Source organism: Ostrinia nubilalis, chromosome 30 (assembly GCF_963855985.1).
Source record: "Ostrinia nubilalis chromosome 30, ilOstNubi1.1, whole genome shotgun sequence".
Lineage (NCBI taxonomy): Eukaryota > Metazoa > Arthropoda > Insecta > Lepidoptera > Crambidae > Ostrinia > Ostrinia nubilalis.
The window spans coordinates 281,319-299,465 of NC_087117.1; the positions used below are offsets into that span (position 1 = coordinate 281,319).

The 18,147-nt window shown below is 34.4% G+C and overlaps 2 protein-coding genes across 2 annotated transcripts in view; both read left to right on the forward strand.

Annotated features, from left to right (window-relative positions):
• Positions 1 to 18,147, forward strand: part of LOC135085877 (RNA-binding protein Musashi homolog 2) — a 162,801-nt gene that overhangs the window by 120,296 nt on the left and 24,358 nt on the right. The gene's annotated exons all lie outside the window — the stretch shown is intronic.
• The window catches only part of LOC135086030 (GILT-like protein 1), a 121,422-nt gene continuing 103,276 nt past the window's right edge, over positions 2 to 18,147 (forward strand). Inside the window, exon 1 of the mRNA XM_063980804.1 lies at positions 2 to 6. The gene's annotated coding sequence lies outside the window, so the exon portion shown is untranslated. The remainder of the gene's footprint in view (positions 7 to 18,147) is intronic.

The following is an 18,147-nucleotide window of genomic DNA, read 5'->3' on the forward strand; positions in this document are numbered from 1 at the left end:
AAAAAATTACAAACCCTTAAAAAAAAAAAGAAAAAAATACAAAACCAATAAAAAATAAGAAAAAAAGCCGTATGTATAATTGTAAAGAAAAGAAGAATAAAAGCTGTTGTTATCATGCCTGTCTCGAAGACATAGTAGCAGATATGCGACCATAAAGGACTGCTTATGGTGGTATCACAAAGATTGTGTAGGAGTTCGTAAAGATGATTCAGAAGCCATTTTATGCACTGGTTCTAATAAAAATAGAGATCTCATTTTGTTTACAAAAATTCAAGACTAAATGACATTCCTAAACTGATTTATTTAAAAGGTTTTATGTGTAGGCCTTATTCGAACACGGTGTTTTAATAAGCCCTATACAAAAAAATAATATTGTTTGTTTTTGATATTTTTTTTAATAATATATGTAAGGAATCATTACTTTGTTACTATGAATATTTAATTTTATCTGTAAATTATGCATAATTCTTAATAAGTGGAATTTAAGTTTATCTAGAGATATACAGTATATTTCTGTTTACTTGGTATGTAAAATTTTGATAACGCAAAGAAATCGACGTGTTTAATGTTATAAGACCGCATTTTGTTTAATACAACCTCAATTTTAAGGTCTAGAGGCATTTGAATCATATAGGCCTTATTCCGTGTAGGTGATTTATTAAAGCCAAAAACAGTGGTTTCGTAATTTGCTTATTTTGAAGAGATTTAGTTAAAAATTGTGTTATTTTTAGTAATATTGCTAAAATTAAAGGATGGAAGAAGTTAATTAACTTTGTTTTTGTTGATTGGCGTTAATATTTACTAAAATATAAGCATTTAAAGTTAGGTAGGCCTTATTTGTATCAAGTACCTTATATTTAAAGATAATTATGGGGGCTTATTCGCAAGAACAAGGGGCACGCTTTCATCAAAATATAGTGCGATTTGAGAGACGACGTTACCAAGGCCAGTATACTGAAAGCATGATAGGGTTAGATTTTTGTGAGAAAAATCTTCTATGGAACATGACAGTAAATTAGAACTTTTCATTTTTAATAAATATTTGAACTCTATTTTAAATTTTCTCTTGTGAGAATGAATCTTAAATGGATGTTTGGCATGTTTTAATAATTAGAAAGAATGAAAGAAAGAAAGAAAAAAATATATTTGGCAACAAATTAAGTCATCTCTATGTTCATGTTTCATACATTCATTGATATGAATTTTTCAATTTTTTAGACATAAAAGCAAATTCAGAACAATTTTTTGTTGTTATTCTTATTTCTAGGTATTAAAGCAATAAAAATAAGCTATGCATAACCCGTGCGCAAAAATGCTGTAGACAGTTGTTATCCTACACATACATTTTATATCCTGCATTACTGGATCCCTTAAAACTGGAATGTCCTGGAACGAGGCCTAACAGACCACGTCACATCATGAATATTACATAAACGAACATTTAAAAAGCGACTTGCAAATGACGCCGCGAGGTCGCCGACCCGCGTTTGGGCGCGAATGCAGTGCTAATGCAGCGGCGATGCAGCGAGCTGTGTGCCACACATATTTGACGATGTCAAACACTTCCTGACTGAAATTTGGAGCACAGATATTAATTTTATGACGTAGGTATTTGGTAAAAAAGGATTTTCCAATTCTACACTCATGCTTAGTCCATGAAGGACACTTTTTGTTATAAAAGTAGGTACCTGTTTAAAAAGTCGATAATTTCGTAGACTATGTTACACTACGGACTAAGTACAATAAAATAACATAGTAAAATACGCGATAATAACGTTTTACCGTTATTTGTCAACTAGGTAAAACCTTATAAATCTTATAAATTGTCTCAGGACTTCCTGTGATAACTAAGACGCCGAAAATGGTGTTCGATTTACTTCTACCACTCAACAGTCTGTCGATGTGTGGCTATACAGAGTGGAAACTGGAAATGATAAGTGATCTCACTCGATTATTTCTAAACTATACAGATATCAAAAAACTTATTACTAATTACTGATTTTGAAAGTGGTTCACAAATCTAGTATACTTAGTTTAGAAATAATCGAGTGAGATCACTTGTCGTTTCCACCATGTGTACCCCGAAGTGGTGGTAGAGCAAGCTATATTTCGACGTCTAAGTGTCCTGAAAGGGTCATTACAAAATAAGTAATCTGAATTTTTAAAACGTGGCGCGTGGCTGCGACCAGTGGCCAAATGCGCGTGGGCGCTTCATACAATAACTACCAACGCGACATTCAAAGGCTAAAAGGTCAAATACAAGTGTCAACTCTAACTTCATTCAAGTTCAACTAGGTACCTAGTACCTATATTATTTATTGTATAACAGACACGTACAAGTTCATCGAGCGTCATCAAATGATGTAAGTTATGAGAAATGTCAACGACATAATAATGTCAGTGTTACAGTTAGGTGTCGCGGAGGTAGAAGTGCAGTTTAGGTTAAAACTACTGAGTTTCTTGCGCTGCTTTTTTAGCACTGGCTCATAATTCACATTATTTTACTGAGGCCAAACTTGTAATAGTACCAAATCTTTAAAAGCCTTAGATAACTCAGAATATTTAATTAATTTTACTTTTACTTTATTTGCTTGTAATAAACTTTTGATTGAATTTGCTGAATATTATTTGTAGACTGTCAAGTTAATTAATATTTCTAAAAATAGATGGCGTTAATTCCACACAATGATACGCATCGAAGTGTCAACCCCACAGGATATATTTAATATCTTCTCAAAGCACCAAAGCGATCTGTGCACGACAATAAATACATTATTGAAATCTTTTCGCCGCCATCGCGAGCATCATCCTATTTACGCGAAATCCTTTTTTATAACGAGAGTCGGGACTCGCTCGTGTTTACATATTTTATTTGGTACAGCAAAGATATAGCGATACAGCCCCAGGATCCTGGTTTATGATGATAGAATTCTTTGAAATGTACCCGTGTTTTTGTACAAAGAAACTTTGAATTACCTCGCGATGGAACTTTTGATGAGAAGGCGTTTTCACATGCCTTTGTTCAAAGAAAAGAATAACAAGTTATATAATGTGTCAGGTTTTTAAGGAATTATGTCGATAGATACTGTTTTGCTTTCTTGTTTGAATAAAATCTATCTTATAATTAAATGTCAAGTTTAAAAATTAAATATCCAATGTAAAGAAAGAAAGAAAAAATGTTTTTACTTACCAAGTAATACATAATACAAAGTAAATACTTAGTTATTATTACTCATAATTGTTTCTTAAAAAAAATGTTTGTGATAAAAGATAGAGGTCGAGGCATGCTTATAATACAATAATCAAAAACATATTTAACAGTGGATACGTTTATTCCTGTTTACATTTTGTGACAGCCAAATCATAGGAAAATAAAGAAAATTAAGCAAACTTTTGATAAGCACATTCGTTGTCTTCTAAGTTCGCCAACAGATGGTGCTGCCATCAAATAACAGTTTTCGCACTTGACTATGCATTTTGAACTGTTTTTGTCGAGTTTAAATGATAATTTAGTTGTTAGCGGCTACTTAAATTCAGTTTTAAGCGGTCGAGAGTTTCTTGATGACTACAATTTGCATGTTCTCACAGAAAAACTGAATATTTACGACTATAAATGATACAAAGTCCGTAGGAGTTAAGGTGCTTTAGGTATTCCTTAAAACAGTAATGAGCACTTACAAACGTTTAACTAAGTACTTATTGAACTAAACTGAACTTGTTCTACTTGATTGATTTTGATAATTGTATTTTGTACCGAAGGATGTTGTTAATTATTATATCGAATCTCTTCTGAGGTAGAATTGTGTAAAGCATTCGTTATCGTTTGACAGTTCATAACGTACGATTATTCTGTCAAACGCTTTGTTTAACTGACTTTATCGTACGTTATAAACTGTCAAATGATTAAGATTGCTTTACACAATACCACCTCAGATGTGATTTTTGAAAACGCCAACTGTTTATTTGAAAAAGAAATGCGTGTTCAAAAACTTTAAAAACGGAACGGCGCGCAACCAATCTTCGTAGTTCGTACGCATGTAAATATTATTATTTTTCTTGTAACAATCAAAGAAGGTAACGACGTCGCGTGGCTAATCCGAGCAGTTTTTGTTCGCCCCTGATCCGTGCCCCAAATGTAGAATATACGGAATTAGCTGCAGTGCGCCGCAGCGGGCACGGCAGGCGGCGATATCTCTTGTAACTTAATATATTGATTTTGCGCCATCTAGGGATGGCTTATTATGAAGGAATTGCGAGATTCAACCGCCAGGGCGGCGCTGTTTTGTTTATTGAAGATTGTACTCATTTTTTCCATTCTCATTTTTATTTTCATGCGATTACTTACAGCCAGAGTCAAGCAAATTACTTTTAATAACTTTTCAAAATAATTTAAGAAACGATAAATTAGGTACTTATCTAGAAGATGTTAACTTTAAGTTTCAGTATAATTTAAGTAGGTACTTAGCACATATAAACGAGACCTTACGCGGACTACTTACTTCAAGTAAAGTAGTCCGCGTAAGGTCTCGTTTAAGTAAGTTACTTGGGAAAATTAAAAGGACCTACTTACTTGCAATACTAACGCCCGTATTCACAAACATTATGAGGTCTCACAGTGCGCGTGGACGCACAGGGTGACACACGAACCAATCACAGAGCTCTATTCAACGCTGTGCGTTCAATTTGCTGCTTCACATAAGCAAGCTACGGGCGTTACCTACTTGCAATGCCTACACGTTCACGAACACTTCAAGGGTTAAATTACCAAAATTATGAGTTCTTTCAATGGTTTTTTAATGGTGTCCGTTGTTCTCAAATGAAACCAGGAAACCATACAAAGAATTACTCAACAAAAAAGCCCTATACTTAATGTTTGTATTGATATAAATCACGGTAATTTCCTCGTCAAAACGACTTGTGAAATCTTTCAAACTTGTTTGCCTCATTGTAACTTTTCAAAGCCTTTGTGCGTTTTAAAAGAAAACCTCGAAAGGGTTTTCCTTATTTTTCTACCCTTTTTTACAGTTTCTTTTTAAACTCGAGGAAAATAATTTATTGCTACATTAGTTGGGTAAGCAGGTAGGTAATCGATTTTTTTATCTTTATTTATGTTGTAAATATTTTTTAACGACTCTACAACTACATGAACTAAAGTGATTATGCTTTATTGAAAAAATATATAATATTTTATTTTTATTTATTTTATTTTACTTTATTTGGAAAACAAACAGTGTTAATTAACTTATTAACTATCTGAGTATAAAGCTTTACACCAATTATATGTTTTCGTCAATAACTGATATTATTAGAATAACCGTAGTACTTACCTAAATATTTATCACGAAAAAACTCAACTAAAGAAAAAAATAACATGTAAAATCATAATAAAAAATATGTTTTTTTAGCTATTCAGTGCAGGAGAGATATTGACAAAAACAACTAAGGGCTTGTTCACACGACAGTCCAGCTGTGTTTACCATTCCTGAAAAAAGAAACGGAAACAAACACTAAGGGCAGTGTCCCTAACGATACCTAATAAATCTGCCATTGATACCGTAGTTTTAACAGTGTAAACATTTCGGCCTAATCCAAACTACGACTTGCCAACACATTACACACGACGTCGCATAATGAGCTATCAACAAATTTATGATCCGCGATATCTGTCCAATCTATGCATCGAATATTCTGCGGCGGTCATTACAATGCGTTTACGTTTCGCGCGCGTAGTGATGTGCGTTTTGGTTTGTTCAATTGATCGGAACCCGATTAACGATTGAATTATGAGCCAAAAAATTTAAAAACAAACGAGATAATTTTTATTTAAGTACATTTCTACGTTAGTTTCAAGTGTTAACATTAAATTGAATAAATACTACATTGAGTTTTAGATGATGATAACATAAATAGGTCTAAGTAGGTATTCAATTTTATCTGCAAAGAAACATGTAGAGATGCCTTATAGAAAATAAATGGTGTTGGCATCATTATTAAACCTTTTGCGTTTAAACTACTTTTAGTCTTATTTTGTAAAACATAATATAATTTCAATGTTACCGTTAGGTATAATTGTTGGACACATTAACAGAATTTTGTATTTTTAGCAATGCTAAGCTTTATTCTAACGACGTAGGCGTAGTACAAAATAAATATTACGAGTATTATTTTATAAGAAATGAAGGAAAATTCCGCGATTATATCCGATGAAGTAAACGTAATACAGTGGAAATGTTTTGTTTATAAATAAAACCCAGCCGCCCACAGTTCAGCTGAGCCTAAGTACCTACTTATAACGTCCAATAATTGAATTTACCTCTTGATACGTCTACAACCTTCGTAAGGGCGCATGTTGACCTTCCAATAGGTTCGTATTGATTATCATATTTTTATCACAAATCTCAAATAAGATGAGATACTTACATAAGCAATTATTGTTAATTGTGTCGATACAGAGCTATTAATATAATATTAAGACAATAGAGTATCAAATATTGATAGAAGGTAAACAAAATCTTTCATTAGATAGGTATTATTTTTATTGTGATGATTTTACTTCATGATGTTAGGTAATAATAAGTCATTTTGTTATTGCAATTAGGTTTTAAAATGGCGAGGTAACAAAGTGCGGTATTACTTTCAAATTCAAATTATTTTATATGCAATAAAAACACAGTCACATGGTCATGGTCACTTTTGATTAAAAAAAACATGCACTTGACGCTTCTAACCTCTCAACAAATATGTTTATTTCAATAATTAATTGCTAGATACACAATGGTAAAATTATAGATGATTATTTAGTTCTATCCTTTTACAATAGGTAATTTAATTTGTAATAAAACTAGCATCAGGATTCAGGACTTACATTCATGAATTACCGATCTAAACGAAAAGTAGGCGCCCTTTAGTTGCGACACAAATAATCTTATTTAGTTCTAGCAGTATTGTCTAACTAGAATCTCTATCTATCTATCTACCTATTTCTGTATCACAGAAACCTTTGTAATTAACTAAGGCTTCCCAAACGAGAGTAAGTAATTATTTCCCGACAGACGCCGAAAATGGTGTCTCCATTTTTCCACATATTATGACCTGATAGCGCTAAAAACCTCGGAGATCTTATTAATTACTCCGAAATCACTGGACCCGGTTCCAATAGCCAATACTTGCTTAATGGACCGGCGGCCGTTTTCACTTCTTCATTACTGCCCGCAGAACCCCAATGTGGGCCTAATGGCTTCGGGAATAGAGCTGAGGTTCGCCGAATGGGGGCACCAGGAAAACAGGGTGCAAATCTTTCGTAAACAGTACGGTGACCACGATTTTATTATTTTTAAACGTTTGACGATACTTTAAGGGATTCTTCCACCCTTAGTCTGTCATTAATTCAGCGTATGGCAGTCCACTGCTGGACAATAAAGCTCAGTTGCACCTCCTAACTTTGACCGTAACTATAACGATAACCGGTGTATATTGAATGGAGTTTGACAGATTTTTGACGTTTGTCAAAGTTAAATTAAGATGGTGCAACCCAGCCTAAGTTTCCCAAAAATGCTCGTTTTTTTATCCAGTGACCGTAGAGAAATCGTTAGTCATCAATCTGGATTCTTTGGCCGACCTCCACTCGAGAACCTAGGTATTTACTTTATTTTCATCGCATTTACATAAACTATAATTCTGTACTAATAGGTGTAACAATAAACATCTCAGAGCACAATATTTAGCACCAAGAATGTAAATAAGATTAACATTTAAAGTATCTTTTTATGAAAACCAATCTAGTTTTGGACCACTTTTATGTTTTCTAGACTACGTTTACTAAGTCTTCTTATTGACATTTAAAATTAAAGCCTAGCCTATCTAGGCTTGAAAAATTGAATTTTGCGTGTTAGTTAGTCATTTCTTTAAATAAAGTAGAGCCCCCTCGCTCCAAGTAAGCCTTGTTACAATTGGATTCACCACAATAGTCCGGTAGCGGGGTTTGAATCCGCATTCCTCGGATTTCGACCATTCCTACACCGACACTGTTATTGCCGCTAGTCTGTAATACAGAATATACGACGAGACGTCACCAATGCACTGGACCGACCAAGTGAAATCGGCAGTGGGTGAAGGCGTATGTGACTGCACCAGACAGTCTGCCAATAGAGAGAGATGGCGGGAGATCGTGCGGAGAGTTGTATCCGCCTCTACAACCGATGTGAACAACGCCTCAACGTGACCACGACCGCTCTGCCAAGAGCGTAACGAATAAGAAGAAGAAATGGTGGTGAAGAGAAGTCAGATTAGTCCCGTCTTTAAAATCCTGTCAATACTGGAGTTGCAGTGATGGGTAATGGGAAAAACCCCGTCTTCCCGGGACAAGTCCCCGAATCCCCCATCGCCTGGAGTCCCGTCCCACAATCGATAGCGACAGACCGTCCGGCGCCGGGCGCGGGAACATTTTTTACTACGTATTAGTTCGGGACTCCGCTCTATTTACAACCTTAGATTTGTTGAGCTGTCATTCTCAGTCGTGGCCTCTTTTTTATAGTTGTGGCCGGAATATTTTGCGCCTTACCTGATTCCCTTTTTTCCGCCTCGCTTCTTTAATTCAATTTTGGAGGAAAAAGAGCATTGTTATGTCTACCCATAGTTCAGGCATGGATAGACAACTTTATGAATTAAGTAAGAAAGAAGTCAGTTTTACTTTAATTTGATCCATTAAATTACACTGTTAAGGATGGGATGGTAGAACTAACATAATAATATGAGTTAATTGTAATGATTTTAATAATATTTAAATTATCCGATTTTAAAAAAGTTTTAAGCCGATAAAGTGTTTCTTTTTGTGATACTATGTAAAATTTCAGTTTGCTACTATTTCGTAGGTAGGTAGGTACCTCAATTAAAACCAAAATTATACATTTTCCGTTGGCATAAATAGCCCTTTTTGAAAATGCTGACTGCCAATTATTAAATCAAATATTTAAATGAGCCCAGATTTTCGACGAAACTCCTTTAATCCGTGAAGCCAATTTTCAGGCCATTTCCACTGATTAATTATATTTTCGTCGTGACTTACGTTCTTATTAAACTGTCACGGCCATTAAAAATTTCATGGAACCTTATTAAACTAAAGCCATCTAGCTTTTGGCGACGGCTTCGCCTGTGATTTTCTGTCTGTTTTCTATTTTTCTGGGTTATTTCTGATAGATTTTAAAAACTATCAAAGTTCACCTAAATCGGCTCTGTGATTTATGCGTGAAAAGATAACAGACGGACAGAGTTCGCACATAATACGATTAGGTAATACGAGTATAGGTAAAATTGACATAAATATTATTACTAGATACTAAAATTGACAAATTAACTGGCTAATCTAAATGATCTTAAACAGATCGCACCCAGCAATGGCAACTACACTTAGACACAAACACAATAAACCTCAACATAGTTATTAGCAATAAACAACGCGCTATCCCATAGCAAACGGCCTATTTACCATGCCATAGTGTTATGGTGCCGGTCACTTTATGGTGGCGCGTGCCGCTAACGCCTTGCGGTGAGCAAATATGCCGGCAATTGATAGACTGATCTTAGTCGCTGATAACAGATATTATAGTCATAAATAGGCTTTTAAAAAGCGCTGTAACACGTTCCAGTGTCAATTTAAGCGTAGTTACCGTACCGTAGTTTAAGCGTAGTTACTGCAGACCTAGTGCAGAGAAGAAGCAATCTCAAGAAACTTAGCTCTTTTTGTGAGGCTCTTTTTTTAGGCTTTCAGTATAATCATGACCCACCTCATGATAATAAAATTAACTCTGGCTAACAAAGCAATAAAAAAAACTATGTGAATACCCCTGTTTCTGCAATCGGGTAAGAAAATAATTACCTAATAATTGTTTTACAAACAAGGAAAAGCACTTAGCTCTAATTATTTTCTTCTTTTATACTTATTTATTTATTTACTTAAAACGAAAAGATTTATTTTCCGTCTATTTTTAAAAATACTCAACATTAATAAATAAGCCATCGTGACGCCACGTGGATCGCTGGCCTTCCTAGTACTGGAATACATAAAGTTTTTTTGTTGTATCCGATTGTAATAATCGATTTTACGTATTCAATTGTATGATATAAAAATCGCTACACGCAACACTATTAAGCAAAGGAATCAAACCTGGAGGGCTTTTTTATTCCGTATTTTTATTCAAAACGTTTAATAACAATCTAGTTTAGTTTCTGATTGTTTGAATAGGATTTTCAAACGATTAGAGGCAGGAAATTAAATAAAGTTGCCTCAATTAATTGAAGTTAAAGACATCTTCATGATAGCCATTCGTATTAGATCAGTCGTTTCATTACAAATTAAAAAATCAAATCAAACTTTTATTTGTGTAATAATTTGGTTTAATAAAATTGGTCTTGCAGATATTTGGTAGATTTTACTGAACTTTAATCTATGAAATTTAAGGATTTATCTATTTAATTTAAGGAATGAATTAGGTACTTAAATGTTACCTCATAATTCAATATCTTTTACCCATGAGTATTTTTAAATAATAAATAAATAAATAAAATGTATGCATATTTTATGTCCTATCCTACGTATTTTTAAAAATTAATGGTCAGGTACTTAGAATTTTTGAAATTCAAAGTTACCTAAGGTAAGTTAACCTATCGTCTATACCAAAATTAAATATTTTCCAAAAGCAATAAATCTACCTTGACCGCCCGAATGGTCATCAATCCCGTACATTGACCAATATGTAAATATCTGGGGTTTCCCTAAAAACCCTCGCACCTGTTGATAATGTGAAAAATATTCTAATCGACGGTGGCGGCCATTTTGAACGTCCACTCGATGTCACGCGCCATCTTCCTAATTTTTGACACCTGACGCTTATGGGATACGTGTAACTATAGACTTATGATTTATTATACCTATCATGTTATTTAAATGCAAATTATTATATTATAGTAAGATAAAGCATATTATGTAGTCGCCCAGCTCAGAGCTCCTTCCCACGGCAATCCAGTAGGTACGTAATTCAATTCAATTTATTTATTTTAAGACAACAATGATCCTATGGTTAGTAGAAATGGAGGATCTCGCAAAACTGGACTGCAAAAAAAAGTACAACTACAAAAAACAGTGCCTGCAAAAAAACGGGGTGTATCCGGGGTGTATAGGGAACAAGCCCTAAGATCCCAGCAGCTCAGTCAACCCCTATTTTTTCACTAACGTTTATATGCCACTCAACCCCGAGCAAGTTCAATCAACCATACTGATAACAGTCAGAACTCAACTCAACGTCACAACTTGACGACAATCGCAGCCAGTTCCAAACTCCACACTCTACTCGCTAGAGGACTTGGTCTCAAGTTTAGCGAGTTAAAAAGATACCCATCTATACTATCCAACCATATTAACGGCATACTAGACCTTCAATTTTTCAATATTAAGTATTATTAAAAATGCGAAAGTAACTCTTGTCTCTCAGTGTTCGAAACGGCCATAACAAATATTTTTAATAAAGAAGGTATAGAGGTTGTTTATTTAGGGCTTGTAGAGTTAGAAGTTTTCTCTACATAAGAACTCAAAACTTTTTAACAAAACGAGGCAATGGTCTCGTTTTGGAATCATTTTACTGTTCGAAAACCTAACGTGCGAAAACGTAACTATCGAAAACATAACTTACGAAAACCTAACGTTTGAAAACCTAAATTACCAAAACCTAACTACGAAATCCTAACTTTCGAATAACTAACTTTTAAATAAATAAATAGTGTGTAATATTTCTCCCCGCTGTCAGTGAGTCCCCGCCCTAAGGCCAGCTTGTCCCTCGTCAGCCAGGCCATTCATCACGCGTTATGAGCGGAGCGAGCGAGCAATTAATTATGCCGTGCAATGACGATTTAATTGTAAACGCTCATGTCCAATATGAGTACCAAAACTACGAAATTACAGCGTTAAGTCACCTCTGCACTCGCGTCTCTGAATGTGGTGTACAGGTACTCAAGTATTTTTCACAAGATAGATCCGTCTTTTTTGCTCGCAAATAAAGCGATGGACGAAAACAGGTGACATGACCCTACCTAATCTTTATATAGATATATAAATAAAACAAAAATACCACACAACCTTGTCGAATTGCCAATAAACAAATTTAAGATACATATAAAAAATACCCTTATGTCCAAAGGGTACTACAAGGTTCGAGACTATATTGATGACAAGGATGCGTGGTCAGTTCAGTCTGCACATATTTGATGTACTTAAATTTGACAATTCTTACCGTTAGATAATTCCTGGCAATAAGTGGTGACTGAGTTTGTTCCGGCGTTTCTTCTCAGCACTTGCCATATGTTTGTCTCGAAGCGCTGGTAGGGCCCAAAAGATAAGGAGACATGTAAAGTGCCCCATAAGGGCTACCTTTTCTTTTTTTTATTATTTTCTATTGACGTTCATAAGTGCCACTTGTGGTCTAAACTGAATAAATATTTTTGATTTTGATTTTTGATTTTTGATTTTGAAACAAAATCGAGTTTATTCGAACACTTAAAACTCGAGGTTTTTGATTTGTTCAAGTATTTTTGTCTCCGTCCTGACTCTTGAATAGCAGAATAAATATTTAATAAAATATTTACAAAAAACAGTGGAAATTTTACAGAATTTCACTATCAATATTGGAAAATTATAAGAATTTAATCGAAGACATTGGAAAAATTTCATCAAAACATTGGAAAATTTTCAGTTTTGTCCCTAAACTACTTACCTAGTTGATGTCTGACTAAACTTATGACTGAGTTTTCTTCACTTGTAGGCTGGTGGTGGGTCTACATTTAGGACGTGTAAATGCCCTAAAAAGGGTCTACAAAGAATTTGCACATAGCCAAATTAAAAATCTTTAAAAATGATAAATATCTACCTTAAAATAAAACAAAAAAATCTGTCATTTTTGGCGCGAAAATTAAGTCAAACGTTTTCAACCAAAAAAGGCCTAGAACAATAACGCTTCACGAATTGTTTCCTACACATTGTTTTGTTTGATGTTGTCGCATATTGTCCCTTTGCGTGAAACATTGCGTGTTTGTTACAACATTTTTTGAACAATTAAAATTTTTGGAACGTCATAAAAAGTTACGAAAATTTCAGTTCCAGTGGAATGGAATTTAAATTGGTGGACATCATTATTTGTCGCACAGAAAATATTGCGATTAATTTATTATTGTTACTAAATTGAACTAAAACAAAAAACAATAAAGATTTTGACCATGTCGTCTCGTTCTATCACAAAGAACAGTGGCGGGGCAAGACCTAAATTTGATGTGGGCAAGACAGATTTCGCGAGGCCTTGTTCTGTGGCGACCTGAAGACGGATTTTATAAAAAAAAAAAAAACGTGTCTATTCATTGACAGTTTCTGATTTCTTGATTCAGTGATTATTTTTAAAGGAATATTGCGCCAAAGAATAATGTTCGTCACTTAAAACCGTGTTGTTGCCTGATTATGGCTGAATTTGTTTGGAAAAAAATATATTTTTTTAACTACATACATTGTTTAGCTATCAAGAATTTATATTTAATAGTCAATGTTTGCATTTATTGTCGTATTGTGATATTGTCATCTCCACCTTGTATACATTTTTTCAAAATTTTTGATGCGCGAGGCCCCTTGTTCCGCGAGGCCGTAGGCGGTGGCCCACGTCGCCTACGCCTTACGCCGCCACTGACAAAGAATCACCATTTGATGAGAGCGAGAGCAAAAACGGAAATTGATAGTTAACACTATGTGTACATAGTATATAACTACATACATACATACCTAATTTAATAATTTATTTATTTATTTATTTATTTGAACACCAACAAGGTTACATAATAATATTAAATAATAAGGTTAGTACTACTAGTAAGTAAACAATCAAAAAATATACATTGACGATGAAGGTTTCAGTGTCTTCTTACGAATCGTTAGTAACGATTAAGTAAAGTTTTCTTTACTAAGGTTTCTGTTGTAGAGTTTCAGACAATGGATTCATTTACTATTCTTGTTAACAGTCATGTTGAACCACAATACTAAAACATAGCTACACCCACAGACTGTTTAAGTAAGGTTAAACTGTATTTGCTCTGACGCAAAAGTTACAAGAGCTCTGTGACATAAACTTAAGAACTTCCAAGAAAATATTACGAGCGCCATTCCGAATACGCCAATAAATTGTATCCGAGCGCCAATAACAGTATATTTCTCCCTACAAATTCCCTGATTGTCTCCCAAACAAAAAGCCCCCCAACCCCTGGGGGCGAATCGATGAAATTTCAGCATTCCTTCCGCGATTGCACGTAGCGCCATCTCTTAGAGGGCTGCTGTACTAACTCTCTTGCGGGAGCGCTGCGAACCATTGTGTTTGCTTTCCTTTGCGGATAGGTGTCGCTGTTTACGACAACTTTTGGAAAACTGAAGCTTTTTCTTTTTTCTGTTTTTCTAATTTTATATCTTTTCTTGTTACAGGTAAAGTCCAGAACTCACTCCTAACTTAATAATGGAAATCGGGAAGGAGGTGGTATCCCTAGACATAAGCCCTAGATAAGTTTTTCAGATATTTGCTGTAGTTACGTTGATTAGATTCAATCAAAAAACCAAACAATACATACTTAGGTAATGTATTACTTTTTTTCGTTTTCCGTTCTTTATTAATAATGACGTAACTTAACTGGTGTACCTTCGGTCAGCTTAAGACACCTAGAGCCCTTCACCTCATAAATAAATAATGCCTGAACATTACAAATTCATTCGCTATCAAACTCGATCGAAATTACGAGGTTCATTTTCTGGAGCAACCATTAGGCAGTGTCGTAAATAAACCCAAAGTACACAAGAACTTAGCGCGTTTTCCCGCCAAACTTTTATGTCAAAGCAATATGAACGTTTAGGGAACATTGCCCTATTTTTCCCCAATTTTCTGTACGATCACGAAACATTATGTTCGTTGTCGATGTTGTCATTAAAAAACAGAACAGGAAATTACAATGGTCGTTATTTAAGTCGTGATTAAAAAGGGAATTCGGAAATGTTGTAAATAAAACCTCCTTCGAGTTTTAAACAGGCTTTATCAGATTTATTCCTTAGCCAACATCGAGTAATTCTTCCAATAAAAACAATCCGAAAATCATAAACCCCGTAGAACGTAACTGTTTTTCGTGCGTTCAATATCAATCATATAACGATGTCTGACCGGCGCGGCCTTTGGTGGCGACATTTAAAGTCAACCCAACCGTCGCATAATCCCTGATAGAGCATAAATCCGCGTCGAGAACAACTCCGGTCATTTCTGCGCTATTAAACCGCGTATCAAACGCAGGTCGCTCTATGACAGGGGGTGAATATTATATAGATTATCTGTGGGCCTTGTCGCCGCTGCGGTCGTAAAATGCAGGCGCACTTGAATAAATATGGGGACCCATAAAGTGGCTGACAAGTGCATTATTTGCTCGTATTTATCTTAAGTCAAGTGTTAAGCGATAAAGGAAACGATTTATAATGGGGTGGGATGGTTAAAATTTTATCATCCATAAGAATTTCTTGATAATAATAATTTCTTTAGATGAAAGTTTACGTCTCAGCGCTAACCCATTATTAATAACTCAGTTCTGAATCATATCAATAAGAAACAACACTGTCTTTGTGTTTGCATTCCTCGTCAGTATAGTTTATAAAATAATGAAATTATTGCATAAATGATTCATTTATAGTGCTCACCTAGAATAGACTCGAATGCTTATAAGAAATCGTTGAAGCGTCCAGCCATTAATTTAGAAAAGTCAGAAAACTTGCTAAAGCTCATTATAGGTATTATTTTTTTCATAGAAATTGTCTGTAAAAAAAGAAGTTCTTAATCTAAAATCTTGAGAAATTCTAATTTCTAACTGAATACGCTCTTGGGACCAGCTTAATCAAGCGTAATGCTAAAAACTGCTGAAAGACAGCCTTTTGTCGGGTGTTTGCTCGTGACGCGTACACGGGTGAATTATGGGCAGGGGTGACGCCTGTTCATTACCTCTTTTGTTCCGGAGTTAGTCCGCCTATTGTGATCGGTGAAAACTCAGATTACAGGGCAACGCCTTAATAAGGCCCCTGAATTTATTAAATATGTAATTAAATTGTGTATTATAAAAAAATATTATTTTATTAAAACTACATACTGGGGTCATTATTTTTCGGGTCTTGGTTCTCCTCTTGACATATTTTAAACGAAATTATTAATTGAAAAGAAGCTATTAATCATGTTTTAATTCAAAAATAATATAAAAATATTTAAAAAGTCACGGTTTATTTTGACAGCTTCATTATACTCCTTTCAGTTCGTAAATAACTTTCTTTTCAAGTCATAAAAGAAACTGTAAATTAAGATTTTAGGGCCGCCAGTAAAAACTCTTAATAGAAGAGAAAGGTCGTCTTTATAATTTATAGCCTCGGAGTGTATTATTATCTGAGATTTATCATCGAATACCTAATTTCTTAGTTTAAAATATTTTTGTATGAGTTTGTCACATTATTCCCAAAAGCATTTATCACCAACCGAATCGTGAATCGAATAATAAAATTATATAAAATTTACGCAAAAAATAAATAGAAATCGCCAATGAACGCTTTCTGGCACAATTCCGATGGGAAGTATCGTAAAACGTCGATTTCAATCAATGGCCGTATAATTTTGTCATCTCGCCGATTCAGCGTGAACTGCAAAAAGTCAAAGAAAAACTTCGAGATCGCTTACGTCATTAGTTAAAAAGAACTCGTCACTCCCAGACGACACTTTCAGAAAATAAACCAATAGACGCGCTATTTTCTTCCTTGTCCCTGTGCAAGGAGTTTTTTTTTTTTTTGTTGATTGAAAGTATCTTCGATAACATAGCGAAGCATCCGTGGCTCTATTAAACATTGCAATCGCCATCAAATGACTGAACTGAATTCTTTTTAACGAAGAACTTTGAAGGGATCTTCAAAGCGACTGGTCGCTATCTCTATAAGTGATTCGCGAATTTAGTGGGGGAGTAAAAAACTGTACCAAGCGAAACAGAAACTAGGCGGGCTTAATGAAGTGACAGAAAGTGCCTCCTCATCTAGGGATCCATTTAGGCGCGCGCGGATCGTTGTCTATTTTTTGCGGCTATTTCACTTACGGTTTTTGCTTATCATTCACCTAGTTTTCAATAGAAAATCTTAGCTGAAATCTGTAAAATAATTTCGTTTTCCTTTGTAGTTTAGTTTAGAACACTTTAATGTAGATAGATGATGATGATAACTTTTTGAAAATAATATAATATTTTAGTTTAAATTATTTTTGCTAAAAACTTTGAAAGAACCATCAGTCCTTCACGCGTAAAATATGTTGTTTTACAAAGAGCGACGGATCACTTACGACGTAAGCACTCGGAACACTGTTGGATGCTTTTTGGAGAGCATTTATCTTTTAAAAGCTAGGATACGACTTCAAAAAAGATGAAAGAAAATATGATTTCTCTGCAGCTTGAAGTAAATAATAAAAACTACCTATACTATACATTAAAATAAAGTATTTGTTGTTCTTTCTTTTTAAATTATTTTATTTTTCATTGCTATTAAGCAACACTTTTGATTTTATTTTTATTTTGGCTTGATTTAGTTTTGGCGTTTCAGTCCATTATAATGATGCTTTCCATCGAATTACCATTTGATTATGCCAAGCCCCCACATTATTAATGCCTAATACGAAACGACCTAGGTTTTCACAATACCTACACATTCCCATAACAAAGCCATAACGCAGCTCATATTGTGGAGCGAATAGTGTAATACCATTAGCTGGAGATGAGTCATGGGGTGCGGCTAATGGAATATCACTGTATCCATGTCGCCGGGGCGGGAACATTTTTGTTAGGTTGGTACAGTTAGTCGGAGACTAAAAAAATCGATGTTTTTGAAAAAAAAAATTTTGAACCTCACTGTTATTAGTCATTTGGATAATCAATAAAAAAATTATAAAATATTATGCAATTGCTGTCTTAAATTCGATTTATTGAAAATATCCTATCTTGTAAATAGGCAAAATTGGAATATTATTAAAAATAAAAAATATATAAAATAAATTAAATAGGTACTAATGGAATATGTTGGGT